Below are 5973 nucleotides of genomic sequence, written 5' to 3'. Positions count from 1 at the left end.
CTACTTAGCAAGTTTTAGACCTACATCATGAGACCCTATCTCAGACAAACTTCTCTCAATTGAGTACTAACCAGGTCCAAGCCTGTTTAGCTTTCCAGCTCAGAGAAGACCAGGGCTATTCAAGGAAGTATGTTGGTAGACAGCTTCTCAACACTTACTCCATCTTTTTGTACTTACCAGACTATACCAGTCCATTTTGAGTAGTCCCCTAGTCTAGAAGTCACCTTCTATCTTGAGAAATAGAGGTGTGTCAGTGACAAGAGAACTGTGTCAGTTGAGTGTATAGGGGACATGAAGGAGTTATGGACAAAAGAGCTATACAATGGAAATGTGACCTTGTTTCTTAAAGCAACAAGAATGTGCCTTCCTACCTCCTCACTTTGTCATGTAATGTTCATTTCCAACTGACAATACTTTTGCTTTCTTAAAACCCCCATCTGAGAAAGATGTGCCTGTGGTTAACTTGAAAGTTTAGTCCGAACAAAGATGTCAAAACTACAAATTGGGGAAAAGACAGCATCTTCAACAAACGGTGCTAGTTAAACTGGATGCCAGCAAGTACAAGAATCCAAATATATACATGCCTATCACCTTGCACAAAACTCAAGTCCAAGTCTCCAGATACACGAAACCTGATAGAAGAGAAAGTGGGGAACAGCCTTGAACTCATTGGCACAGGAGACAACTTCCTGAACAGAACACATATAGTGTAGGCACTGAAAGCAACAATCCATAGACTAGACCTTGTGAAACTGAAAAGCTTAAGACAAATGACACCATCATTCAGACAAAGTAGCAGACAGTCTACAGAATGGGAAAAGATCTCTACTAATTACACATTTGGTAGAGGATTAGAATCTAAAGCATATAAAGAAATAAAAACCAACCAACCCCCCCCAAAACAAAACAAAACAAAACAAAAAAACCTCTGGACATTAAGAAAACCATAACCCAATTTTTAAAAATGGTGTATAGACCTAAACAGAGAGTTTTCAAAAGAGGAAACTCAAATGACTGAGAAGCATTTAAAGAAATGTTCAGCATCCTTGGTCATCAGGGAAATGCTAATCAAAATTACTTTCAGATTTCATCTTATACCTATTAAAATGGCTAGGATCAATATGAAACAAATGACAACTCACGCTGGTGAGAACATGGAATCACTGCTCCGTTGCTGGCGGTGGGAGTGTAAACTTGTACAGTCACTATGGAAATCAGTGTGGCAGTTCCTCTAGAAGCTCCAAATCAATGTACCTGAAGATTCAGCTATACCATTTTGGGGCATATACCAAGATTTTATATCCTACTATACAGACACTATATAGCCAGAAATACCCTAAATGTCCATCAATACATGAATGAATGATGAAACTGTGGTGCATTTACATAATGGAATACTATTCAGTTGTTAAAAAAATTATGACATTTGCAGGTAGGTGGATGGAACTAGAAGAACACATCCTGAGTAAGGTAACCCAGATCCCAAAGAGACAAATACTGTTATGTTTTCATTTATATGTGGCTATTAGCTTTTAAGCCTTCAAAAGGCATGCTATAATTCATATAACCACAGAGATTAGGTATAGAGTAAGAGTAAGTGACTGGGGGTAAGTAGGATATCCCAAGGAATGGGAAATAGAATATATAGCTATAGAGAGATGTGGAGAGACTAGAGTGGGAAGATTTTTTAAGTGGGGAGGGGGCTGGAAGAGAAGGGTAAGAGAGGGAATAATGGGGAAGGACAACTAAAATTAAGGGCCATTTGAGGTATCATATGGAAACCTATTACTGTAGAAGCTTCTTAAAATATATACATATAAGAAAGAAATGTAAACAAAGTCACCAAATAACAGGGGAAATGGTGCCCCAACTAGACATCTTTTGCCAAATGAAACCTCCAGTACCAGGAATGGGTTACATCTAGTTGATTCATTGGCCAAAGGGGTCCCATGGAAATCCCCAAACATATCAGGCTATTGCCAAAGCTATTGGTTGCTCTTCAAAAATGCGTGGTATGTCTCTGTTGCTGAAGGTAACACTTACATATCTCATTGAACACAGAGAAATTTAGCTGGTATCTAACTAGAGGCTTCACCCCTACTGACTAGTGTTCATGGTACTGGAAGGTACTCTACCAGAGGAGAAAGCAAAACACCAACCCAGCTACAAGTCCTGCAATCTACAGTGGTGACCTGCCTATCTGATATGCTAGTGCAGTACTGGCACAAATGTGGGAGTAACCAACTACTCTCTGATTAGATTTATGGCCTACTCTACAAGATGGAACCCAAGCCTGATGCTGCTAGCATGGCCAAGAACCTGAGATTAGACAGACAGGCCATGGGAGAAAACTACTATTGTTCTGTTTAAGGAGCATAGTAATAAAATGACTCCTAATGACATTCTGCTATACCCAGAGATCAGTGCCTCACTCAGCCATCATCAGAGAAGCTTCCTCTTGTAAGAGATGGCAACTAACAAAGAGACTGGACAGTGTACAGAATGTGAGAGATTTGGAACACCCAGTCCTAAATGGGAAGTCTTCATCAAAATTCCTTCTCTTATGGCTCAGGGAAGCAGGAACATTCTAACAGCCAAAGGGGATGTATAACTTCAAGGACAAAATTGTATTCCCAAGATACAACAGGACTGATGTACATATGAACTCAGAGACTGTTGGCAGAACAGAGACTATTCATGTACAAGGCATGAACAGATTCAAGCCAAGACGGAGTCACAGTGCTAAGAAAGGGAAGTGAATACAGGACCTCACCACTAACCAAGAAGCAAGCTGTCTCCAGTTAACATCTGCCTGCAAAAGAAACATTAATTTTCTTCCATGGAGTCTCGGGGTTTATTAACCACACTTATGGATAGAGACCCCATGCCAGCACAAAACAAACTCAAGGTATTTTTGTAGAGTTTTTGGTCTCATAGCACTATGTTTGGGCATGTTTTGTCTTATTGATCTTTCGATTGTACATTATGGTTTCTGATTTTGTGTTTTTATGGGCTTTGTTTTTGTGTGTGTGTTTATGCCTTGTATGGGTTTTCTGTTTTTTCCCCTGTTTTTATTTGCCTGTTTCTTTTTGCATTTTAGTCTAAAATCTTAGACAACTGAATCACAAAATAAAATTATGATAACAGATTTCAATGGAGAGACTAAAACAGATTTCCTGGGGTCATACCAATATGAAGACTAAAATTAATTAATGGAGGGGAAAGGAAAGTTCATTTTTTATACAATTAAAATTAATATTTTGAAAGAATGATGGAAATAGAAAATCGTCATTTGGAAAACACCATAGAAGTGTCAGGCAAAAGTCAGTGATGGATGCTGATGCCCCAATGAATGGCTGAAGGTTTGAGCCAAACAGTCACTATCTTCTTGAGACCAGCTATGTCTGCTTGCAGAAGATCCTCCCAGCTGGGCTTGTTGACTGTTGACATTCCCTCATAGAAGGAGAGGAAGCAGTTCATGGCAGCCATCCCAAGTCAGTTGTATGCAACTCTTTCTAACATGGCCTTGGGGGCTCTAGGGAAGTGCTAGAGTAATAGACTGAGGAAGACTAGATGAAGGGGGTTCCATGAAAGCATCTTTAGCGAAACCATCTTCCGTGCTGGGTGAAGATTTTCCAATGGGACTACTTAGGGGTCACTCATGGTCCTGTAGGCAGCCCCTTTCCCATTTGGGCTTTTTCTTGGTTTTGTTTTTATTTTTTGTTTGTTTTTTTTTGAGACAGGGTTTCCCTCTGTAGCCCAGGTTGGCCTTGACCTCACAGAGGTCTGCTTGCCTGTCTCCCAAGTACTGGGATTAAAGGCATGTACTACCACCACCTGGCTCCATGTTTTGTAAGTAAGCCCAGGGTGAACATTGGTGGAATCAAACTTTGTTTTATTACTGGAAACTCATGAGGGAGGTATACACTGTTTACACCCTCCTCCCAACAGGGAGAAAAATATCAACATTAGGCTTTTTACATTTTTAAAAGTTTGTGTATGCATGCAGGCATGTGGGCCATTGCACATGTATAGTGGTCAGAGGACAACCTACAGTTGTCAGTTCTCTCCTACCACAATCTAGATCACCCGGCTGCATGCACTCAGGTGGTCAGGCTTGGCAGCAAACACCTTTTCCAGTTCTCCAGCCCCATATCTTCAATTTAATCATGAGCAAACATCAACCCCAAATTGTAGGCATTCTCTGAAATAACTGGCCTATTCTCAAAAACAGTCATGTGTCCCAGATTAAAGATGACTAAGCAGACATGACAACTAAATAGCTCCTGGACTGGACCTCAACCTAGGAGGAAAACATTAGGACAAAGCTATAGGGAAGTTTGTGCCTTTGCTCACAACCATTAGGAAGTTTACAGATCACAGACAAAGCTAAAGTACTTGCCTAGTATGTGTCAGGCCCAGGCTTCAATTCCCAGAAGTGCAAGAAAATAAAGAACTGCTGAGTTGTTGGCCAAAAAGTAAATTTATGCAGCTGGGTGTGAGTGTGGGGACAGGAAGATTAGGAGTTCAAGGCTAGCCACTGCTATATTTAGCAAGTTTGAAAGCCAACTTGATCTACATGACAAAAAAGCTCATGAGCTGGCCATGGTGGCAGCACTCACTCGCTAGCAGTCCCAGCACCCAGGAGGCTAAAGCAGGAGGCTGAGCCTGGATCATATAATCCAGCATAGGTTACATAATGAGAGCATATCTCAGAAAAAAAAAATGGTTTGTGGCTTCCAACCAATCAGAGTGGGGGTGAAAGAAAAACTCATAGCTGCAGAAAATTGAAATTGATTCTCTGATATTCCTTGGGGTTGGGTCAATGATATTTACTACAAGTGGAATCTCAGATATCAACACAATGGGAAGTGAGACAGCATGAGTCTGCCTGCCTTTCCTGCCTTGCCTCTCACACCGTGATTTATGTTCCTGAACAAATTAGACTTAATTTCAGAGCAAATCATCAGCAACAGGTATAATAATCTTGGCAGAACATTTATTTTAATTAATTGCTTTCTGCCTAATGTGGATAGAGGGATGTTGATGCCATTTACCCTATAAGGATAAGTGCTGTCATGTAATTCATTTTTCTTCCCCTAGAACTTAGTCTCATCAGTTTTAAGTGCCGAAGACATTGGTTTACTTTGTATTTAATCGGAACAGTCTAACTTCCATGGTAAAGTTTATGGCAGATACTTGTGAAAGAAAAATGGACTCTGAGAACCTTGCTTCTGTCCACAGGTCCTGTCAGAGTGGGAACTGAATGACTCTTATTCTCGTAAACCTGGAGAGGACTAAGCATGCAGAGCGTGTGTGTACTTTTAGAACAGCGTTGACTTCTTCCCCATGACACTATCAACTTACTCTTGCTTAACTTTGACAAAAGGGCAAGAAGAAAAATATTTCCTTCACTGCATGGAAATTTAATATACACTGTTAAAAACATCTGGCGGTTAAGTGATAGAAAATAAAATAAATACTGTCCCTTTTTAAAGTTGCCATGCTCAATGTTGTCTAGAACTGTGATGGTGATTGTTTCCAAAGATGCAGAGTCAGCTACAACTTACTAAGGAAGGTTTCTGGGAGGTTCTACTACATAATACAAACATGAAATTAAAATCTCAAATACATGTTTTAGGAAACAAAATTGTAACCATAATTCCTCACCTTAGAAAGCTCTTTATTTTTTAACCAATTGCTTGTTCATCTTTTAAAATGCTACAGGAAAATTTAAATCTTTCCTACATAGCCAAGTAGGAATTCATCATGTATACTGCACAAATTAAACAACAAGAATGGAATTAAAATACCCTCTGTACATTGGTACAAAGTCCCAGGAGGCAACGAGAGAATAAGCAAATGTAGAAAACAGTATGAACCCTTTGTATAATAAAACAGCCCGTTCTGGTGAAGTAACAGCCTGTTTAATTAGGTTTTCATAATATAAATTTGGAATTGCAATGACACAGA

This window comes from Phodopus roborovskii, unplaced genomic scaffold (genome assembly GCF_943737965.1).
Source record: "Phodopus roborovskii unplaced genomic scaffold, PHOROB, whole genome shotgun sequence".
NCBI lineage: Eukaryota > Metazoa > Chordata > Mammalia > Rodentia > Cricetidae > Phodopus > Phodopus roborovskii.
This window is presented reverse-complemented; position numbering follows the sequence as displayed.